At 42.2% G+C, this 24,904-nt stretch overlaps 1 protein-coding gene across 2 annotated transcripts in view; it reads right to left on the reverse strand.

Moving 5' to 3' along the window:
* FAM107B (family with sequence similarity 107 member B) overlaps positions 1 to 24,574 on the reverse strand; it is a 62,610-nt gene extending 38,036 nt beyond the window's left edge. Inside the window, exons 1-2 of one of the 2 annotated variants that reach the window (XM_040595503.1) lie at positions 24,389 to 24,439; positions 2,424 to 2,529 (exon numbers count right to left, since the gene is read on the reverse strand). The gene's annotated coding sequence lies outside the window, so the exon portion shown is untranslated. Of the gene's footprint in view, positions 1 to 2,423; positions 2,530 to 24,388 lie in introns of both variants that reach the window. The other variant, XM_040595504.1, reaches the window with a different exon arrangement.
* Between the last annotated feature and the right edge of the window lie 330 nt (positions 24,575 to 24,904).

A 24,904-nucleotide genomic window follows, 5' to 3' on the forward strand; every position in this document is an offset into this window, starting at 1 on the left:
CCAGTAAAGATCCAAGAGTTTCTTTTCCAAGCTAAAAACAGTTACCAACAAAATAGAAGTCATGACTCCAGCAGCAAGCTGAATAAAGTGAGCTAGAGGTCTTCATTGGCAATCACATTTAATAGAAATGATAACATAAAGGAGTAGCTCTGCACCCAGAGCCTGCGGTTGGCACAGTTCCCAGTGCACTGCAGCAATTAACTCTAGCAGAACAACATTACTCACTCATACCACCTATTCACTGCAGGAGCCTTGCTAACATTTGTGCTTACTACTCTAGGTCAATGCCAATAACTTCACAGTCCTTACTTAATGAAGAGTGCTACCCCACTCTACCTTTAACCACCCTCACATTCCCACAGCATTTAAGGACATTCCCCTTTACTCCAAGCACCTTAAAAGTCGCATCTATGCCCATTTTAATCATGCACGGAGACTTTCTTCCTTTCCAATATATTTCATGAACATAACACTGGAAGAGGCTGAACATTTTTCCTTTCTTAATTTTGACAAAACCTTTTTCCGCTAAGTACTTTGTAACAGGGCTGCAGCACAGTACCACTGCTGGAAACAAGGGATTTATAATGGAAATGGTGATGTAACCTTAAACACAGCACCAAGCTCCATGAAAACCCTGTCATGCTTCTGGAAAAAAAAAAAAAAAAAAAAGTATTTAAAACCTAACAGGCTCTGTCATCATCATAAAATGCACACCCTACTGCTGCATGCTCTCAAAAAACTTCATTAAACAGGGCCAGGCACTGCAGCAATGAACTGTGGACTCCCCTGACTTTGTATGGTACATGGGCTCATTACTACCACCAGCTGTGACCATCTCCACACTAACAAGGAAGGGGAAGATAAAGATCTGCACTAAATTAGAATCAAGTTTTCTGATCACAAAAAGAATAAGGGAGAAGTCAGCACTGGAGGGTTATTCTCACTACCTGGCCATTATATGCTTACTTATTCTTTGCCTAGCATTAACACCTACCCATTTCTCCAAACAAGTGACTATCATTATCATCCTCAATTCCTTTGTTACAAACTAGCCTTCCTCTGGTGAAGCTTTATCAGCTGCAATGAACACTGGCCACTGTACTTAGCATAAAATTTGGGATTTTTTAAATTATGACAGTAAATCACCACTATCCTCTGCACATAAGAGACGAGCCCAGATGTGAGAAAGATATAAGGATGCTATTTTATTACATGAGTAAAAGAACACCGAAGAGAAGTGAACAAGACTTGTTCTTAGTGAACATCTGAAAGTTAATAACTCTACGTTAATAACCCTGATGAGGACTGCTGTTACAAAGACAAAGATCTCCAGGAATTTAACACGGGGGAAGTTTTATTATTAAACCTATACGGGCACCTGATGTGCTCTGGATTATTTAAGATTTATATAAGTGAGAGCCAGGAGACCTCACCTGATCAGCAATATGCTGTAATAGCCTCTGATTCAGAGGCTATCAATTTACTTTGTGTTCACAGACTATGTACAACATATCATAAAATGAAATAATAAAAAGAGGTAAAAGGAAAGAGCTGATATGCCAAAGGACTTAAGCAGTAGCAAGAGAGGGGGAAGATGTTTAAAGACAAACTATCTTCATGCACCTTTCCGAAACTGTAATTCCCAACTTCCCTATCACATTACTGTGAACGCTGTGGGTGAAAAAAAGCAATGGAGAATAACAGGGCCATTGCCTCTTTTGAAATGAAAACTGCCATCATGAAAAGCTAGTAAAGAGAATAAAAGCAAGAAGCAATATTAAGAAAGCAGAGAATGAAAAGTATCGATTCAAGTAGTTCATTTTTTATTCATGGATATTCTTTACAGTGGATAACATAGAAGCATTTAATGCTTAATAGGTGCCATCACTGTGCCAACGTTTTATAAAATAAAGACTGATTTCTTCTCAAGTACAGGAAAAAAAAAAATGTTACCAAGGTATTAAATGGCTTCACTCCCCCATCCAAAGCCTGCACAGGAGGAGTATACGAAAAAAAGCAGGTACATGCACGATTTGTCATCATAGGAGACAGCCTCATGCAGAATTCAAGAACCAAAATTAAGTGTGACCCACCCATGTAAAGCAAAAGAAAATTTATCCTCAGTGAAAGCCCTTTGATGCTGAAACAATTTAATAGAAGGTGGGTGCTACAGATGCTGATGTATTCTGTTGTTTTAAATTGCAAAGCAAATTAAAATATGTTTCCATTTTGTAACCGTGGTTAATTTGTCTGTTGGTGATGCTTGACTTCTCTGAGAAGGCAGCATGTGTGTTACCAACCTCCTTTCAAAGGGCTTAAAAAAAATGCATTCTGCATTCTCAAAGGCCAGTCGAGATCTTTATCCAAAGCCATTCTGGGAGCCTCACTGAACAGCAGATGGTATACACACGTATTCTTCCCACCTGTTCTAGACCAGTCACCCCAGTTCACTGCAGCTGCTGTAGAGCTGTCACTCTCTGGAGGTGCACCTCTGGCTCAGCTTCACTCTAAAAACATCCTTCTCACCAACTATAAAGGAAGATAGAGAGAGTTCAGTTGGATGGATAGTGCTAGATGGGACGAACACAGGCCTGTATGAACTCTTAAAGAAACCATCAGGTGCTTATGGTACTGACATGACACAATATATTGAACGTAGCACATTAAAACTTTGACAGTTAAAAGATGATGCTTTTTGCATAAACATGCGATTCTCCCTTTCTCCTTTTTGCATAAACATGCGATTCTCCCTTTCTCCCTGCTCCATTTGCTCTGTTACCCACTCACTACAAAGTTTATGCAAGAACCATTCAACCGCAGGATGACCAGCTGACTTGCAGGGGTATCCTGACAGCAGCCCTCTGTATCCTTGAAGCTCTAGTACACAATAAGGCCTCTTCTCTCATGCCTTAAAGTGCTGCTTTTTTTTTTTTCTTCCAGCCCAAGTTTTCTAACAGTTTGCTGTTCTGAATATAGCTCTAACACAGGAAACACGTCTGTTGTACAGTTAATCACCTACAACACCAGACAAATCACAGGGATTCACTGCATTTACCTTTTGTAACACTTTATAGTGTTATATTTAATTTAACACTATAAAATGTTATATTTAATTTTTTGGCTTGCCCCCTGTGATCAACTGTATTAAATATACATCCAATTTTGATCAGAAGTTTCTGCTTCTTAATTAACCTTCTGTTTGCATTTACAATGGCACATTTCTTACAAATATGAGACACTGTAAACAGAATGTTAACATAAATGATGTACAGAAATAGTATGTTGCTGTTTTCTGCTATTCCTAGAAAAACATGCATACCTTGCATAAGTTTTTTACTTCCTTAAAAGAAAAAAAGAAACGACAATATTCAATAATCAACATGACTGGGAGAAAAAAAAGAAAAAAACCTACAAAACCCTCAGTTGCATACACAAGTCCTAGTCTCAGAGCCTTACAGAGAGCGAGCCCAACTGCTTCCTACTTCTTTCCTCTTCCTGCTTCTGGTTTAAATACTTGGAATACTTACGGTTCAAATATTTATCCCTAATTCAGTCTATTCCACATACTTTAACTATAACCCCCTAATTCAGGTAACAGATTAAATCCCACTGTTTAAACTACAAATTTCAATCCATAATTAACGTGCAAACCAAGGTGTGCCTCTATTGGTTTTGCATAAATTACTGTCCTCTTCCCCCAGTCTCACAATAGAGGTTGTCATTCATTGATATTTTACTTCATAATCTCATTAGCAGTCCCTTCTTCCCTCTCCTATCGGTTAGGTTTTGTATTTAGACAGAAATATCTTCAGATATTGCCTGACAACAATTACAGCAATCACACCCAGCTGGAACTGAAAACACTATTTAATCTACTGTGATTTTGTCCATACCAAATATTCAGATTAATAGTCAAAGTGGTGGGAAATTATTAACAGTTTGGGAAGGATGTAACATGCTTGATACCCATTTCCTTTACTTACTGAGCAAACATGCAAAGCACGTGTTTTCCTCCAGTAACCCCAAAAGGCACATGAGAGGATCACAGTGACTGAAAGGAGACCGTGCAGAAGCAGGTCCCTTTCCTGCCCATTCATCTTGTGTGGATCCATGTGTGCCCTGCAGGATGCTGGCTGGAGAGGACTTGGGGAAGCATGAACACCAGGAACTGTCCTTTCTTCTTCCCTTAGCGGTGCCATCCGTTACACTAACTGTTGCAATGGCTGCGCTTGGGCGAATGAATACCAGATGACTAATAGTCTTCTGTGCAGAAAGGAGCCAGGAAGCAGACTGTTAACAAAGCCCAAAGGGCACTGGCAAGAGGCACTGGGATAGGGCTGGCAATCTTCTTTCAGAAACCAGAGCCTAACTGGTGGCAGCTGACCTACATTCTCCAACTCAGCCTGGAAGGCCTAGCCAAAACATGCATAAATAATAGGTCCATATCAGCTGAATCTACAAGCATCCCATGCTGGTAAAAATAAGTCATCTCCCCTAGTGTACTATGCAGTCACCAGCCACAGGTGCTAAACACGATCCCAAACTGCTCTGTTTTAACTTGCATAAGGCCCTTTACAAACCAGACTGTGTCTTGCCAGAACTTCACATCAGATTGCCATTTGTTGACCCTGGTGACGGTGAGAAATCCAAGGCTTTGAACAACCAACATAACCCTCACCTTTGAAACCTGATTCAAACCAGTTTTAGGACTTCCCTCTTATGACTAATTCCCTTTATCCAGGCATCTGTTAGATTTTGGTAGATCTAGATCTATTAGATCGTAGAGAGCTTCAATTTTCAAACTTGTTTTTACCCAAGGCAGTCCTTCCTTAGAAGACCACAAAGTTTCTTCATAATCTGCACATCTAAATATCTTCTTGCACAGCCAGGGGCAGCTTCTGCATATGGAAAGCTTGCTGCCTGTGGGTTTCAATGTTTCACATCAAGAGCAAAGTACATGCAGGCTCAAAATAATCCCATGCCTCCATTTTTCACTTCAGCTAAAAAAGATTCAGGAAGACATCTCAGAGGAGAAAACAATGGTGTTTATTTGCATTCTAGAAATGAACAAATGCTAAAAATGAAAATTATTTAAGCAAAAATCCTTGTTGATAAGTATCTAGCATTTTCTACGTTTCAGTTACTCTCTGCAGAAGGGTTGCTGTAACATGAGCCTTTCCTTTGCTAAAGATGCAGATAAATTGCACCACTAATTGATCACATATAACTCTTACCCAAATTCCTTATTACACATGGAAAATTACTCTGTTTTAATGTTCTAAGTGAACACACTTTCAGCTATTCCTATCAAGGTTACCTTAAGAGAGGTAAGTGAAGGCAGAGGAAGTTCACAAAACCATTAGAGTAAAACAGATTTTGTTTACTTAGATAAAAATCACCTGAAGCAAGCTAGGTACAAAGTAGAACAGATATTTTGTTTATAGATCAGATGTATTAAATTATTATCTAAAATTACCAACTTGATTATTTTTGGTCCAGATTTTAGAACTAGTAGAGGTATCCTCTTCTATCCCAACCATATTCTTGACTCTTCTTCACCTTCTCAGCTTTGGAATAACTGCTTATAGAATTGAGATAACTAGTTACTGAATTCATTGAATGAACCAAAAATCAAGAGGGTATCTCTGAATTTGATAGAAAGAGTATTGATAAATGTTGCTTGTTTCTCAGAAAAACTGGTTCCAACCTCTTAACCAGTAAATTTCAACAGGTTACAAAGGGGGAAGCCTTAAGGTGGTTAGATCAGGGGGTAGGGGAGGTTAAGTTGGGCTGAATATTTAATTGTGGCTAAACTATACATCTATTTTAAAGTTATTTGCAAATAAGATTTTTTTCCCAATTACTTTTATGTATTTCCAAGCCAGTTTAAATTAATGTTTTGATCTATGCAATCCTAAATACCTACCCTCATATATACATTCAACAAAATACTTAAAGATCATCTGAAAGCAGACAAACCAAGGCAGCTCATTCTAAAATAGGTCTTTGCCAATCTTGAATTTACAGTTAGCATTTAAGTCTTACAACCCCAGTCAAGAACCTAAAGTACACTCCCCTGACCTCATTCTGGACAAGACTCACTCCTGTATCACAACACTGGCAGGATGCTTGTACAAAGACAAAAGCACAAATGCAGTGGATGCTTCCATACCTCACTGAGCTACCAGTTAAAACAGCAGAGCAGCAAAGCCCATAGCAGTGCTGCTTTACCACACACCAGGTACCCAGAGCAGGATCAAATTCACATCAGACTACTGTCCAGCAGAAAGTCTTCTGGCTCTGCTCACCTGCATTAATCCTCCCTGGAAAAGCAGAAAACGATTCTTTGAGAGGCACACTACCCCAAGAGCTAGTCTTCCTTTTCTTCCTGCTACAGCCCAGCTACCTGTATTAGGGCAATGACTGCTGCAGGTATTGGGTAGCCCTTCTTTCCCCACGTACCTTTTAGCCTCACTTTTACTGGCAGCAACAAGAACCACCTGGCTCACTATATCAGATAGCAGAAGCTGCCCTAATTGCCCTACAGCAGCTGCCACCTGCTTTCCCCCTCCCCTCTCTTTTCCCACCTCCCTACATCAGCCCTGCTCCAGGGGGCTGCCACAGGAGTCAGTAATTGCAGAGGGGATGTGAGGGGTGTGCAGCTCCAGCCCGAGAGTTTTCAGGGTCTAGAGCAGTCCTGTACAGAGAGGTGGAATCACCTTGTAATCTAGGCCTGTGTTGGCTAAAAAGTACAAAGCAAACATTGTATTGTGTGCTTTTGTGTACAAATCAGAATAAAGGGAGGCAAAGATGGCCAAAATGACACTGCTGCCTAAGTGACTGCAGGAGCTTTTGAGCAAATGCATAAGTGCCAGGGGCACAGCAGACAGACAGCCAAGACAGGCGTGTTACAATGAGAGCAAGGATAACAGCACTGTAACAGAGAAACCTGAACTGGTTTAATTGGGTCCTTCTCCTTATAAAATAGTTATAGAAAGAAACATGAGATTACAGGACCAGCTGAAACTACCGTGCTAATAAAACACAGGAAACCATTGATCTCAGTAAGAGTCATTTACTGAATGCTTACAGAGAACTGAGTCTGTACAGCTAAAATATCTTCTTGTTTCTCATTTAAATTTTTTTGAACATGTACAGTTCTTTGTAAAAGTCAAACATAGCAACTGGAGACAATGCATACCCAAATGATTCTGCAGCGATCATGGGCTCACTAAAATTCTGAAGGCAGAAGATATCAAAGCTTTTCCTGCATAAATGCAAGGCTGACCGTTTTAAAAAGTTTTTCACAACCTGCCAAAACAACTTAGACAATATCTCACCATCTCAAAAAATAGGGGTAACAAACTCAACTCAGAAGCATATACAACTTTTTTTTTTCTTCATATGAATGACTGTGCAACAGAAGTCCCTTTAACTTAAGCATCACTAACAGATTTGCCAGTAGCACAGAAAGCCAAAAAGCAAAACAAAAATACAAAAGGAGAGATGGAATTTACTTAACAAGGTCTACAATAGATCCTGGCAAATCTGCCTCAGGAAAAGATAAAAATTTAAAAAATTGAAGACACTTACCACAGGATTTTGTAAATATGGGTTGATGCTTGCATACCACTCAGCATTACATGCAGTTGCAAATATTCACTCTGTCTCATGAGATCATATGCATACACTCTAAGTTATAAATTTATACAGGTTTTTACCAGAACCAGTCAGACATTTTTTCTTTATTTCCACAGCTGCTGAAAAGTATTATCGCATCCATACTCTATCATGTCCAAATTTTCCTGGCTTTTGAAACAATCCACATTTCCTATTTAAAGCTTGAGCTGGAATGGATTGTTTAACTCATTTCACAAAGAGTTTGGTTGTACATCTCCCTTTACGAAAAATTTAAATTGTTTGGCCAAGAAGCAGTGTCTTTTTACCCCAAGATGCTACTCCAGCAGCAGTTAAGTAAATAATACCCAACAAAAACAGAGAAAGGAATCAAAGTGTTTTGTAACTAACACAGAAGAGGGTTTTGGTTTGTTTTCATAAAGTTCAAACAGAAGAAGTTTTATGACTTAAGTAAAAGGAGTGCAAAAAGGTTTGCAGAAGGAAGGTTTCCATTAAACAGATCCGAACTGGTTCAACAGTAATTTGAGCTCCGTATGAGCTCACTTTTTGCCCTGCCGCAGTCAGCAGAAGCAAGAACTTCACAAAATACAGGAGGGAGCTGATGACAGATGAGAGGGCAAGAGGCAAAGCAGGGGCCATCTCTGGAATAATTACTAGCACTACATTACAGCCTGCCACGAGACCGCCTTTCCCACATTTTTAAAACTGCAAATGTATACAGCACTTAAGAGGAAATTTAACTTGAGTGGTGAACCAGGAAATGAAAAAAATGGGCTGGAAGAAAATGATGGATTTTTCCTGTGCCCCAAGCAGCAGCCCTGGGAAGTCCTGGCTCTCAACGCTCTCTTCACAATCACCAGGGCTCTCCATCTGTAGGGAGTGGGATTTCAGGGTGATGTCTCCCTTTCCCCACCCTTTGCTGGCTGTCATGAGAGGCTGTCAGCTCTGGTAAACCCCCCTCTGGAACCAAGAAGCTGTAAGACAGTTCAGGACAGCTAATGTGCAGTAAGCCTCAACTGCTTTAGGGGTCTGGAAGAGACAACCTGGCTTAGGGAGTCATCCCCCACCTGCATTTAAGTCAGCTCTGATTCACAGCAAAGTAACCATTTTGATGGTGAAAAGCAGCTACTAAAAATGCTTTCTTGCAACAACAGCACCAACAAAAAGCTGAGTGGGGAGACTGGCAGCATCTGCAATTTATGGTAAGTGGGCAACCAAGGAGCTGGCTCAGGCCAGGTTCAGCAGTGGGTAATGCTGCCTGGAGCTCACCCCTGGCTGCCACACTACAGAAGGGCAATCCGAGCCCAGCCCCACTGCTTCCTGCAGCAGGTGAAGCAGGTGACCCTTTGGAGAGAGGGCCCCACAATCCCACAGCATCAGCCCGCGGGAGGATGACTGGGGGAGAATCACACCAAACATGCAGCCGACAAGAGCCCCAGCTCCCACCTAGTGTCAGGGCTGCACCTAAAGTACAGTGCAGATGCCGCCCCGGCGCTCTCCCCTCATGCGGTACAGGATGGGACCACTGGGCTCTGGAAGGAGACAGGAACATGCGGTTTGCCTGATGGACACGACACTGCTTCATCTCAGGCAGCACAGCAACTCTCCGTTCCGACAGCTTAATGTTTCACCCACAGATCTGCATGTAATCAGCTCAGTGTTAGGATCTGCAGTTAAACCTCATTGGCTGAGCCTGAAGATTAGAGATAAAAAACCGGGAGATTTGGGAACAAAAAGTAAAACAAGGCAGTCAGAGCTGTCATTTCCCTCCTCATTACTCATCGCTGTAACTGCACCCAAAGGACAACCACTTGCAGGCAGCACTGATACCGGTTCAGTCCCTTCTGGAGAGGCAGGCAGGCCATCACCGGTTTCCAGCAGAAAAAGTTGATAACTACCAGAAAACCTGGTTCATTTCTCCTGGGGGAGGCGAGACAAGCCGCCATCTGTGTTGGCAGCCCAGCTGCCCAATACCCGCTCAGACAGTTTAAATCCTGACTTACTGGGTTGAGCAGGACTTGCAGAAAGACCTTGCATCAACAAGAACCAGGTTGACAGTATAGGAGGAGGCAAGGCACTGGCTTTGCTTTCCTCTCCAAGGAATTCTGCAGGTGGCATCCTGTGTATTGTAGTAAATAGAGACAACCCTGGGCAGACCTTACAAGCAAAGTCAACAACAGGGGTCCTGCGGTGGGATCCATACATTTTGTATACACAAAGGTGTTTTACATACTTACTGGCTTAATGAAGGTCACTCTTTAGGACATCAGCGCAAACACACAAGTGCAGGGAACTGCATAACCTAAATAATCAAGACTTCTTTGCATATAGAGACTTACTAGTCAATTTTTGTTCAGCTTCACTGTGGGATGAAAATGTAAATGGAAACATAAGTATTTTTGATAACAGGTAATGATGATTTAGGATATTCTCTCTGATTTTTATTTATTACATGGGCAAGAGGCCAGGCAGAGCATTTAATTAATTAAAGTTTTATTTACAGTAGTAAGCAGTACATTTCTGAAATCCTTCTTTTTTCCCCCCTTCTGTAAGATGTGGTCCTTAGCCTTCCTTTTATGTACAACAATAAAAAAATAAGAAAAAATAAAGATGTAACTTCCTGCAAGATCCAAATAAAAAAGCTACTGCTAAAATAAATAAAATAAAACCCAGAATTCATCACTCAACATAGTCACTCCCATAGAAAGACTAGAATGCAGATGAAATGGGAAAGAACCTTGCCTAGGCTGTATTGAAAAGTTTCAAATAAAAAACCAAAGGCAGGAAGTAGGAAAAAATAATGAGATCCTTACACTCTGCACGTTGGCCAAATGTATCAACCCTCATTATATTTGTTTTTCATGTGTTACTCACTAGGCATGTTCATGCACTGGGAAGAATACCAGATAAAACGTGGTTATTGACCAGCAGAGATAACACAGTTAGAATGCAAGCTCAGGTCTGCAGCAGCTTTCCTTAATAAGTATTTCCTACTTAAGCAAAGATTGATCCTACATGATGTGACAGGTCACTGATACAAAGAAATAGCTTTACGATGATCCTTAACCATAAAAAAAATCACCCAACATATACTCACTGGGGGCTTACTGAGTTTCATACCACTGTGTCTAAGTTTCCACTTCATGTAAAAATAACTTTCATCTTTCTGTGAGTCAACACAGTAGAGTGCTGAATTCAACGGTTAGTCTCTCAACTCAAAGGCCTGCTGCCAGTTTACAAATATGTAACAATCTGAAATAACAAGTTTCTTAACCGTTCTCATTTTCAAGACTTTGTTATGCACATGCCCTTGAATTACAGGAATAGCTCATTCAGTTACAGCAAGCTTCTAGAAGGAAGTGATAAATGAACACTACGCCCTTATGTTGTAACCAAATGAGGGGACTGAAAAACACAGAGATCTTTCCCCTGTCTTCAGCTTTACAAAATTTTCATGTGGTTCACTGGTCAGAAAGTTAGCAAGAATGAAAGCATATTTAATGTTCCCCATCTCAGCTACCCACTAAATGACAGTTAAACAGAGCTGAAGGAAATCAGTGTGGTTTGCATGTACAACAGGCTCTCTAAAAAGGTAGCAACCATGTCGTAAAGCATTTAGACATGAAGTAGAAAAAAATCCAGAATGGTATTCCCATGCCCACACGTTAGTTAAATCAATATGGCTCTAGGAAAACCGAACTGCCAGAGCTGGGCTACACACAGGGAGTTTCCCTGGTGAAAGCTAAGCTGCAAAAACATATCCAGAGAGACTGTTTCACAGCCAAGAAGCAAATACAGGACCATGTCAGGTATTTAAGTTAAATGACCTTCTTAGATTTCCTGTATGGTAACGCAAGTGGGCGCTTGCACCCCTCCTTGTAAGTTTCTGCTTGTTTCAGCCAAATTTTTAAAGCGTTTGATCCTACAAGATACAAAGCTCCCCCAAAATTTCATGTAAACTGCTATTTGAGTAAGGAAAGACTCCAGCCAGGAGTCCAGGCTCTGACAGGGCTCATTCCAGTGCTGCTAGACAACAGGAAAACAAAACCAAGGTTTCTGGAAGGCAAAATGGGAGGATCCCAGCACTGACTACATGTGATCTGGATGACAACAGGGAGTTAGTTATGCAGCATGGAGGAGTTCAAACTTGTGATGCTGCTCTGTAAGGTTCATGCAAGCTTATCTCACGCAGATCAGCTAGAAAGTTTACAGCTTCAGTTTGTAGCAGAAATACGTTGTACATGAGATACAGATATATCGCATTTTTTATTTCTTTTTGTTACCTCACATTTCATTTTCTTTTCAGTCTGGTATTACAGTCTGACCAATTTTCTTCCCCTATCCAGAGGTCAGGTCAAAATTTATTACACATGATGATGATGAAAAGGTCAACTCCAATGTACCTACCTGCCTGCATCCCTTCTGAAAGTAGGTGTCTTGTAGGACACCTCTGGCTTCTGTGGCGCATTTAAGTAAAAACACAAAACCAAATAAAAAAGCCCCAAAAGCCAAACTTATTCCAGCTTTAGGTACAAACAGCTCTTTTATTAGGAAAAATACAGCATCACTGCGATGAACGTGATTAAAATTTCAGATTCTTGCAAGAACCACTTTCAGTCATTTTACAAACTTCCTGTCGTTGGTCAAGTACATAATTGACACCTATCACCTAAAGCAACTTCCATTTTAGGGGAAAAAAAAAAAAAAAGAAACTATTAACCTTTAACAAATTGTCTTATACAGGATAATGCAACAAGATCTAACCCTGCTGCAATGAGAATAAACCCAGTTTAATCCCAGGTCAGTTTTTCTGCTGGCAAGCGAGTCCTGTCCCCAGAAGTCTTTCCAGTTACTGTCTACTTCACTTCTCTTGTTTATTTTGATGCGCACAGCAGAACCAGGCACAGACCCAACTGCAGTCCGACATCAACATTTAGTTCTGGAAGATCCATAGATGCTTGTAATGAGCCACATAGCTTTGCCTTTTCCTAGGCAGGGCGTAAAGCACAGAGCAACACATGGAGTCCAGAACAGAGCTGGGAGGAAAGAAAGCCCGATGCCATCACGAGTTAACAGCTGCAAGGCAGCTTGCCTTTTTATTTAGTGCACACATATGTCTACACCTCAGCCAGATTTCAGCCAAGGGCCTTTAACTTCTGAAGTTAGCTTTTCAGCTTCAAAACAGCTGGCTCTAGATAAAAAGTTTCATACTCTTAACACTACTCAGGCAAATTGGAGAGAAATTGCACTGTAAATTCAAGTAAACTCCTAAAAAAGACATACAAGATATGCACATCAGAAAAAAACCCAGCTCAAAGCAGAGACTATACTGTTAGTGTTGAGAGGAAAACAGAAAAATCTGATCACTGAAGTTGACCACCCTACATGTGAATAGATACGCCCACTCCAATGCCAAATCGACCCTGTAAACTTCAAGCCTTAGATTCAATTACAAACCCTAGGCAAAGATCAAGAAAGCCCTTTTAAAAATGCTCTTGTACTCCCTTTCCATTAAGGACTTCAAAGTAATAACACTTAAGTCTAATCTAGGCTTTCAATGTTCCAAACTTTAAAGATTCAGGCTTTTAAACTTCCATTCATTCGCTCTTCATTCAACAATTGGTTTACAGAAAGATATTTAAATTGTTTTAAAAGCACCAGGGCTCACGGTAGGACCTTTTGATTCTTTAGCAGGCACTACTACTTATTTACTTTCGGCTTTCCATTCCTCACGTGCTGGCTAGTTCACATTCAAATGAATCACAAGCACCAGAGCAAACAAGACAAGTAATGGAAAGGAATCCAATTCAAACAACGTCCAGTACAGTAGTCCAGAACGCTGTTTGCTTCACTTTTTAACTTAGCATGTTTAGAAACAAGAAGTTATAATTAAGAAAGTCTGTAATTGCTTAAACTTATACAGAAACGCCACTAAAAAACTCCCTATCTATTAATAGTCATCAGTGACAGAAAGGCATTGATGGAAAACACAAGGTACTGCAATTAATCAAAAAATAATCAAATTATTTCCAAATGTATCTCCAGAAGAGGGGTGGGGTGGGGAGTGTGTGTATCCCAAACCCTGTTACAGAACCACACTATTCTCCCGAAATGCACAAATGCTAAAGCAGTGCAGTAACTATATGAATACTACCACCCCCCAGCTTGCAGTTTACAGAAACAAGCAAGCATTGTACTTTAAGATGCATCATCCTTTACATAAAAAAATAAAGCTCATGGCCCTTGCGATCTAGAGAACTCACCAAAAGCAAAAGAGAAATGTTTGTTCTAGCTCAGCTCAAACTGTAATGAAAATTAACATCTGACCAGGACAGAGAGAAAACTGCAGTTTAATGAAACTGCAGTTAGTGACATCCCATAAAACGATGCCAATCACTTGTCTTTGAGTCAGCTATATTTCCACATGCTAGCATAACTGCTCTGGGTGACTCACACCAATAATCTATCCGAGAGATAAGTAAAGGAAATCTCTACCATGGTTTTGTTGCAGCTTTTCAAGATGAAACGTAAATTGCCTGGTGCTCCTCATCTGAACTTCAGTTATTTGAAAATTGAATTTGAATTCCAATTCGTCTTTAGGAATTTTCTCAGAAGCAACAAGCTTAACTGGGGTAATGTAAGATGCACAAAACTGGCAAGTAAGATCATGGTCTAACCAGATCCCGTTTTCAGTAAGAAGCAGCTTTTTAGGCTGCCTACAGGCCTTTATAGGAAGATGATTTCTGTATTGGGGTAGCCAGTTTCTGCTTTAAATACAAAGTTTATATTATCTTTTCATCATGTTTCCATCTGCAGTATTTCATTTTGTTTGTTTTTCTCTTGGTTCAAAGTCCCAAGTTCGAATTCTGTTCTTGCATTAATTAGTTATAGCTGTAGGCAAGTCAGTTCAGCCTTTTTTTTCCTATAGGTCTATTTCTATAGATCTATTTCTCAATCTGTAAAAGGACAATCATAAATATTTATCTACTTTAAATAGATATTGGAAGGATTTGTTTATCCTGACAGCTTGTTCTTTGAATACACCACGACTCTATAAATAAAGTCTAAGAAGAAATTACCTAGTTTAACAACATTAACTGGGTTCATTATATTTTTTGTAAGTGGTTTGTTACACTTTCATATCCTTTCCTTCCTGAGGGATACTGTTTCCTACAGTATGCTTCTAAGCCTCCCTTCTAGTGAACCATGATACCCTAAGATGAGTTAATGTTAATTATGGCCATTAAAAAATAAAGGGAGGTTGGGTTGGGGTGCAAAAAAACCCCAGTATATTGAAATATAACAATTCAGATTCTTAAAATTTAATACCAGTTTAATCAATGTATAGAATTTTTTTCCAGTCCTCCTCCTGAGGGAAAGTACCCGATAGAAATGGGAGCTCCTTATTTCATTGCTCTTAATGTTATCTCTTCTATTCAGTGTTTTGCTGACTAGTATGTGTAATCTCATGCTTTCTAATTCCAGTCTTTGCTTGACCTCACAGCACTCTAAATGTGCACTTGGAAAGTAAACTAACTGTATCTGTAGCTGTTTTAACAGTCAGTTAATCAGCTTCCTATTAGAAAAAATATATTACTCTAAACCAAAGCGTAACTCTGGAGATGAAACAAAGATGAATCTCAAGCCTTGTGAAGCTTCAAACCTGAAGTCAGCTGAGGCTTCTCATCATTAAAGATAAAAAAGGAATAAATGAACTCACCACAGCTACTAGTCCTGATGTTAGCTGTAATAAAGAGATTAACATCCAATACTAAAATGGGAGGAAGGAGTCAAAATGATCCCTTAGAGTAGTCATTTAATGAAGCACTGTTTTATCAATGCGTGCTATGCCCAATTTGATGGGCCTTTCTTCGCAATAATTCAGTTTCAGTCAATGTTGGAAGGAATAAACTTGAAAGCACACCCTCCTCTATGTTAAAGTTCATTCTAAGCTCTTGCCTTTCAGTGCACAGAACAAGCATTACAAATGCAGCCCTCCCTTGTATGCTACCAGATGATGGCAGTCAAAAAGAATTGAGCATTAAAACAAAGCCTTCCATCAATACAGAAGAAACACAGGAAAGTAAAACAGGGGACGGCATTGTGCTTCAGTAGCTAGAGCACCTTTTTTTGTGCATAATTGGGGGGGGGGGAAGGCTCCAAAAAACAGTTTCACTGAAAGCCAATATGGGGACGCTTCAGCAGTTATGAATTTTGTACAGCAGACACCACGATGTTAATTAGCACAGCACTGTAAAACCTCTGCATTCGTCTCATCCTTCTGGGTGCAAAGCTAGGTACATCACAGGCTGAGCTCACCACAACCTCAGCATCACAGAAACGTGAGCCTTTCCCAGGCAGATGCTGTCTGTAGTCATCCCGTGCTAGCAATACTGTGACAGCTTTGAGGAAAGGAAGAACTACTCAGCCATAGGAAATCATGGCAGTGGATTAGGAAGAGATCAGATACCTGAATTACAACTTGAGCAGAAAAATTTAGCTACTTAGGTACCCATACGGCTCACTACTACAGCATTCAAGAAGTCCCCTAGGATCTCAATACTTTTGCTTCTTTTTGAAGTTCTTCACCCAGTTCCTTCAAAAGGCTGTATTATATGCATATCACTGATCGGATCAATCTGACTCTGCAATTCAAACTGGCCTCCATTTTTAGAGTTGTCTGCTATAAAATTTCACGTCACAATGAGAATGACATCAGTTGCAAATATTTTCTACCAAAGAATACTGGTCTAACTTTTTTAAGTTCTGCTTTCTTTGAAAATAAGATTTACTGTATAGACCTGTGCTTTTCTTCCTTGCAGTGTTTTTGACTGAAGCTGGCAAATGCATTACATTTAGCTAAAGGAGCATGTGGTCTTGGATCTGTTAATCTTGTTAGTTACCGGGAAACAGGTAACAGGGTTGAGGAGATGCCTTTTTAGTGCTTCTACAGAGAAAAAGAAGGCTTTAACTAGCTGGAAAGTATATAGATCCCTATAGTGCAGCTTATAGTGTTAAAATTTGTTCCTGTAATGCAATAAACATGACTGATGAGGCATCTTTATAGAGATACATAAAGTTACGTCTACAATGGAAATTTCAGTGAAAATCTGTCTCTCCAGCAAAGCAGCTGTACTCAGTGCAAAACTGATCTCTGACGCAAGACAAATTTTTCTGCTTCAAGTTTGCAAAAGCACTGAACTGGTGTCACAAAAACTCCCAACATGCTTCACCTTTTTGTGTGTCTACTGTCTGTTTGGTCCCTCTCTTTTCCCTATTTAAACTGTACATTCCTCGGGGCAGAGACTGTCTCTTTAGGACAGTGTTATGCAGTAAGGGCCCTCACATAGCTGGAAAACAAAACAATAGCTGGCACACTTGCTCTTCTAACTTGATGTACAAACTTGTCCTCATGTCCTCAGACAAGGAAATTTATTCTATTCTGCTTACGTACTACATCGGGGGGGAAAATAAAAATAAAAGCCACTGCACATTCAGTAAATTCTTGGATTTTTACAGGAAACTTTGACAGTACAGCACTTTTGCATGATTAGGAAAATTATGTAGCTTGTAACACAGCCAGCTGGTACCTCCAACCTCTCCATCTTTTTGCCCAGTTTCATCAGTTACTAGTTACAGAGAAAGCAAGACAGGCCCAAGAACTCAGATATGAGCTTCCTCAAAAGACTGAGCGTTTTAATACAATGGTATCTATAACACGTGCTTCAGCCTTTTAAACTAAATCCTGCACCTGAGACTGCTTGGCATGGACATTCACAGACTACAGTCTTAATTCAAGCTTCAAGGCTGGCCTTCCAGTTGCTGGAACTCCAAAAAAATATTTTTGTAAATATTTTCAGTGGGATGCAGCTTCATCCGCTTTCTGCTTTTCAGAGACATTAAATTTCTTGAATTCTAAAGCTAGCTCTTCAGGTATTTTCTGAAAAAGGAAGAATATGTTTGCTCGTATTTTGCAAGTTTGTGACTTGGCATGCTTAGGCTGTCTTTGAAGAGGCACCCTGCTCCCCACAGTTGCTACCTGTAGTAACAAACAGCATGCACAGGGCAAACCAAAGCACAGTCAGGGCTTCCTTCCAGAACAGACAACTCTGCACCTGAGTGTTTCTGAGTGGCTTCTGGGTCGCTGCACTGCTCACTATGATGAAGGACACAGGAGAAAGTTTGGAGAGCAGCAAGGCAAGCCGTGCTTACTGCCTACCCTTGCCCTAGCAGCCACCTACGGAAGGTCATCTCTTCACCTTAAAAAGCCTATTGCTAGCACAGCTGGGAAGCTGGTTGCAATCCACAGCACTTCGGTTTGGTTCTGCACGTCATGTAGAAGGGCGGCCTCAAAGGTACTTCTAAGGCTTGGAAGAAAAAGTTGGTTTACTTTTAGAAATATCAAAAAAACACCTCCCATCCAAAGAAAATCCACCATCACCCTTTCCCCATCCTCTCCTCCATTCTCTTAAGATACCCACTGGCTATAAATTTCTGCCAGTGTTTTCAGGGGACAGTGGTGATGTGCCAGGTATTATGAGAGTTAAATATGTGTATTACTACAGCTTGCATTATATGACTTAGCTCATCTTCAAGGACAAGTTACTTCAAAAAGCTCTAGGATTAAGAAGAAAAAGAAATTATCATATAATGCAAAGACTACCATAACCCAATCAAAACTCCTCCCTGTTCCTCCAAAATTAAACCCCCCAGATCCCAGTGGCTTCAGACAAAAATTGGCTTTCTTCCTTTCTTCCAGCCAAGCCCCAAACTGCATCACAGGGCAAGCCCAGACACCCACTCTTCCCTGAAGGGCACCAAGGAGCTCAATTACTGCAGCAAGTCTGAAGGACACAGCAGCCATGCAGTGGAATACTCAGCAAGTCATCTTTTTCCCTAAAGACACTTACGAGAAAACTGAGGCAGCAGAGATGTATTTCAGTTGAAACAGTACAGCAGTGCACGTAATTTGAAAGGCTGCTCATCATGCCAGGAAGAAGAAATTTTCCTTTGGCTCAAACTAAATTCCTTGCTCTTCAGAGGTACTAAAGAGTAAAGCTTTTCCTCTATGGTCTTATTAACATGTAAAGCAACTTAAGACCATCCATTCTGATCCCCATCCTTAAGTGCTCTGCTCAGCTAGAGGTGCATTTCACCCACCTGACAGCAAGAGCTCCAGCTCCCTGAAATCTTTTCAGCTTGTTCAGAAGCATCCTGCACAGGCACTGGCCTAGATTAAGAGTGCAGTTATGCACACACGAATGGTGTTGACCCACTTCTTGTCACATCATCTTGACTACTGAGGACTGTGAACTCCGTTCTATGAATAGCACCTGAACAAAAGCCTGTGTACATACATGAGGTCTTACGAATGCCCATTCACTGTACAGGCAAGGAATGAAAATAATCATTCTGTTATTTCCCATCATTACCCTCCTCTCGCCAACCCACCCACAGACCCACTGCATGCCATCACTATTGAAATACCTTTCACCAGCAGTGTTGGGCTCCTATTCAAAGCAGATGCCACCAGACACGGTGAGTTAGCTAGCACCAGTGGGCACAAGCGTGGTGAACTGAACATCTTTCCAACACAGACAGGAGAACTCTTTAATAAAGGAAGCAAAAGCAGCTTAATATAGGTTTCCCTCTACACAACGACAAATAATTTCAAGACACTGTTTCCCCTCCCTAAAATATACTGCAAAGTAGAGAGTCTGCTTCAAACCGAAGTCAAGCATGAGGGCAGTTTCTCCTTCAGAAGCATTTTTGGGTTTTACCTCTCCAGTTTACAGAAGTAGTAAATAATTCCTGGGTATAACGTAAAAAATAAGACCCATCCCACCACAACAAGCAGCAAGGTTGCTGTCCAGGACATTAAAGCACCCCTTATATCAAGGGCACATTTCATGCTTCATCATTGTAAAGACAGTCGTCTATAGGATTCTTAATGCAGCTCATGCGGAGGAGCAGTGAATGGTAAAAGCTGAGATGTGCTGAAGGGCAGAACAGAGGTTTTACAGTTCATCCTGCAGGCACGTACACTGCCTAAAATTGTAATATAAATGTAAAAATAAAGAAATTTATCTCATCTAAAAGAAAGGAATTTGTCCCACTGTTTCTAAATCGCCTGTGCTATTCCTCTCTTGAAGAGAGCATGTATATGCACAAAAGGCAACCTTCCAGCTTCATGTTGACAGAGAAATTTTTAAAATGTAAGCAAATCCAGGAGTTTTGCTTCTAGAATAAGTAAAGTTAAACAAGGCAAAGGTTATTGCATTTGTGCTCCCTACTATCATCATGAAACTAGGAACCTTGTCCCATCCAAGCAAGCTGATGACCTGCTGAAGACTCAGTTAACTCCAAGCCAGACTAGATCTATACTAGCAAGCAAACTGCACCAAGCCACGATAAACCCTATAGACCCAGGCTAAAAAAAATCAGAATAACTGCTGATTTCAAATGTTATTTTAAAATGTGATACAGTGGACAGTGCACTGCACAGAACTGATCAAAAAGTCTTTGTGGCTTATTCTTTTACAGACACAACTTGGAAACACTGCTCTCCCACCTGTGAGTTTCCTGCTCTTCATTGCACAAAACTTAAAGTGTTGGCCTAAACACAAGAAGTAGGCTGCCAGCTCAAACCATGTTTTGAAACTAAAGTTAAAGCTATGACAGACTTTGCAATTATAACAGTCAACCACCAAAGTGCAGTAAGGAAAAGTGTTACTTCAAACTTCAGCATTCCCAGTGTGACAAAACAAAGAGGTAGCAGGTATCCTCTGGTATTTTCAAGTTATACAGAAAGGGGAACAAAAGACCACATCCTTCCTTTTCTTGCAGATGCCAATGCTCCCTGTCCGTATAACCCCTGTAAGATTTTTGCCACAAGAGTATCGCAACACGCAGCTGTCAGGCAACACACACAGCCCTTCACACCAATGCCCTGAAGCAGAAGAGCAGCCGGGTGAGAACAGAGATACGTGAGTGTCTGTGCATAGCAAAAGCAAGAGCAGCTGCCCTTCTAGAAATCACCTTTGAAAAGAAGTATGAGCCTGGTCTCTTAGGGTGAGGATCTGCACTCGCATCACCTCACCCAGCTGCTGGGGTCACAGAAAAGCAGTCCTGGTTTCACCACAACCCTCCTGGCTCTGCAAAACCTTCTCTTCCCTTCCGCTGGTACCTGCTCACATGCAACTGTACAACAGGCTAGACGAAAGACTTCCCCAAAGATCCAGCCAGAGACACATCTGTAAAAACAGCACTCCCATTTAAAGGCAGGTGTAGAAGGGAGAAGAAATATGTCCCTTACTGTTTTTTCTCTCTCCTGTGTACACTGAATGTCTTTGTTTAAGCATTTATCATTACAAAACCCTCCTGTTTTTCATAGTCTAACTAAGACCAACATGTGTGGTGTTGGTGGAAGAGCAGTCAATCGACCACTAATTGCATCACAGCCAGGTAACCAAACCTATTTTCATGCCATGCCTTTTGGACCGTGCCTCTTCTCCTATTCCATTGTGCAGCGGGAAGTTCTTTCATTTCAACACTAGTCAATAGTTCAGGAGACACAAGTTCAACTTCTTGCACCACTACAGTTCCCATGCACTCACAGATGACCCATTTATTTTCTTGTGCTTTTATTCCCCATCTGCAAAGGAAGGTGTCTTCCCCACAGTGGGAAGACACAGCACCTTTCCTTCAGCACAGTTTTGACAGGACTGATATAATGAAGCATGCACAGAGATAAGCCTGACGAGAACAAGCAAGATGTGGAAAGAGGAAATTACCACTGAGAAACACAGTTCTAGCCAGATAATTTATCCTGCTCCTAAAATGTTTTTCCCATAAAATTTGCAGCTTTATGTTCAGGTTAGCATGTGACCGATTCCCTTTCCACAGCTGAAACCTCCCATTGTCTGTTAAAATTAAGCATCAAAACCCCCAACTTACATGCACTTTAAGTAAATACACAAGAGTCGCAGGCCCTTTGCAACATGTTAAGCCGCAAACCATACTTCCAGTGATACTCCAAGCACACACCAGGTCTGGCCAAGCCAGAATAAATTTTACACTAATCACTAAATTGAAAAAGAATTAAGCACATTTTTTTCCAAAGTTAGACAATGCATATATCTTGCTCTTTGACGCTTGATTTTTCCAAGAGCGTCAGGATGGCATCAGCTGTGAGTTGTGTCAAATATGCTCTTTTTGTGTACTTAAGACATGCAAACAGATGCAAAGCTGAACAGCGCGAAGATGTCAGATACAAAAATGGCTCAGCAGAGACTCTGCAAAGCTGAGCAATGAAACTTGCTCTATTTAAAACTATCATGGTGCCAGAACAGCCTTAGAGTTGGCCACATGTATTTAATACTGTTAACTGCATACAAAGATAACAGTTTTACTCAATAAAATCTTTTGTTGTTGTTGAAACTTTGATGGAGCCAAAATTCTGTTAAAGCTAATTCCTGGTTAAACAGTTCCACACTTCCTCCCACAGCTAGCAAAAAGGAGTATTTTCTTCTATCTTCTTTCATTTTTCCCTTTGCTCCAATTTTTAGATATTTTCCTGTCCTTACTGATGATATGAAGGGCTGTTCTCAAAAACAGCTTTTTCTCAACATCCTGAGCATGGCACTATGTAAAAACTGAGGGACTCCCCAAACCCTGCTCTACTTGGTTTCTCTCAAGCCTGGTTGTTCCACTGCGTGACTGTCAAACAATCTGTCACTTCAGCAAATGCACTGACCATAGCCAACACATAACTCAGCTTGTAAAGAAGAAGCACGTGCATGTACGAGAAAGATCTCCCAACTGCAGCTGCCACACAGCTAGCTCCTCACTTACCCTGTCACCCAGGAGTGCTGTAGGGTTCAAAACAGTCTCAAAAGTTTTAAACGCTCAAGGGTGAGCTGGAGTTCTGAGAAATTTCTTAATTTTGAAGACAGAAAAAAATATGCTAAGACTTTAAAGGAAAGAAGATAGTAAATTAAGGGATGTAAGAGCTGAAGCAGAGGACAAAGCAAGTGGGAAAGCATTTAGAGGACCTGATGAGATAACTCTCCCACCCCTTCCTCTTCACTTTTTGGGAAGCATCAGCAACCATGTTAATTAACAATACTTAGGTGCTGGAAGCAAAACAGCAACATTACTCTTGAGCATTTGGGACTCTGAAAAACAGAAGTGACACTTCACCTGCCAAAATCATCCCTGGCAAAAGTCCACTGACATCAGTGGAATTACACCAAGCATGAAATTGGCCCACAGTTGCTTGAAGACAATAAAGGCTTTGTTTTAGGAGATATGGGGTGTTTGTGGTTCTTTTTAATAAAGCCCAGTAAAGTTTTTTAATGTCCCTGAGCAAATATTGCTGACAATAACTGAGCAGCTATCACATTCATAGTATATGCTGTCCGTCCATATATTGCTAGGAAAACATCCATCAATAAAGCAAGAGATTCTCAGCATTCTGCTGATATCACAGGGAGATCAAAGACTGTTTAAATGCCTCTCAAATTGTCCCCAAGATCCACATGCAATTATTCTCATCTTTAGAGACATTCTTCCACGCTCATACTGCTCCGCCAAATCAACAAAATTTAAACATCCTCATTGGTGCTACAGGATTTAGCACACACATATATGTACCACAATGCAGAATAGCACTGCTGCCAGAGAGTTATTCAACAATACTCCCACCACAAACTATACACAGCAACCACACTATGCTCACACAGAAGCATCTCTTCCTCATGTTGTTGCATTTTTGTTTGACTTTGCAAATTCTCAACAAAACCCAAGAAGCTCACAGGTTCCCACCTCTCTGTTGAGTTTGCTACAAGCGCGCCCTGAACTTCTGGGACCAGACTCTGCTCCAATGCCAGCCACGGGCATACACTGCATTAACACAGTATCGATACATGCCAGAACTCATGAAGCCATGAAAAAAATCCAGCAGAAGCAAACAAGTAGTTTAAGCTACACAGAGCTCCTGTGTTGTGTCCCTTCCCTTTGTGAACCCTCAAAACACACTTATCCATGCAGTCACGCCGGCCAGCCACGCTGGCTTTCAATCCAACCTGTTAGGAAGAACTGGATATTGGTACTCTCAGGACCCTCGAGGGAAACTGTGACAGAGCCGCAGCAGGAGGGCCGGCCGCAGGGTCAGCGCAGGCCCTCGGGGCTCGCCGCGCTCCAGCTCTTACTCTTTTCATAGGTTTGTAAGACAACATCCACTGTCCGCATCAGAAGTTCAGCTGCTCTGAATTCTCATTTTACAGGGCAGGACATATAGGAAACAACAGACATATCTATCTATATGTATTTATTTGCTGTTCCTTTTCCACCTCTTCCTCCTACCCACCACCACACACCCCACCAGGCTGCACCCACGGACCCCGCCGGGCCGCGGCAAGAGTCGCCAGAGAAGCTGCCCCCGCCGCACGCCGAGGCGCCCCGCCGACTCCCTTCTACTTTGCCCCCCCACCATCACCCCCTTTTGTTTTTTTCTTTTGCAGCGCCACGGTTAACTCGCCGCGTCTCCCTGATGAAGGAGCAGAGACGGAGGTCTCCCGGCGGAGCCCCACGGCCCCCTCCCACCAGCGGCACCCCGACCCCCGCCGTCCCTCACACCGCGGACCCTCAGCGGGAGCCGCCTTCTCTCAGCCCCCCCCCCCCCCCCCCCGGGCTGTCCCGTCCCTCCCCGCCGGCGCCGCGCCTTTGTGTGAAGAGACACAAAACCTACCTCGCCGGGGCGGCTCTCCCCGCCCGGCAGCGCGGGGGACGAGGGCAGGGGGACCCTGAGGCGCCCGGCGGGAGCAGGGAAGGAGGGAAGCCGGCAGCTGCCCGCCCGCTGGCTGACGGACTGACTGACTGGCTGGCTGACTGACGGGCGGACTGCCCGCCTGCCCGCCCGCCTGCCCGCCGGCGCGGCCCCGCCACACGCGCGGAGCCGGCCCGGCCTCGCCTGAGGGGAGCGGCGGGGCGGGCCGGGGGCGGGCCCGCCGCTGAGTCACCGCCGAGGCCGGCCGCCCGCCCGCCTCCTTTGTTGTCAGGCGTGGAAAAATCCGGGCTGGGGGGGCTTGGCTGGTTGGAAATCCCGAGAGAAACGGGGGGAAAGGAGGGGGTGTGGAGGCGGCGGTGAGCGCCGTGGAGCCCTGCCGGAGCGGGGCGGGGGGCTGCAGCCAGGCCCGGCCGCCCCGCACGGGAGGCCGAGGCGGTGGGCCAGCCTGGCTCCTCCGAGTGCTCCCTCACCTGCAAC

This window comes from Falco naumanni, chromosome 5, assembly GCF_017639655.2.
Source record: "Falco naumanni isolate bFalNau1 chromosome 5, bFalNau1.pat, whole genome shotgun sequence".
NCBI lineage: Eukaryota > Metazoa > Chordata > Aves > Falconiformes > Falconidae > Falco > Falco naumanni.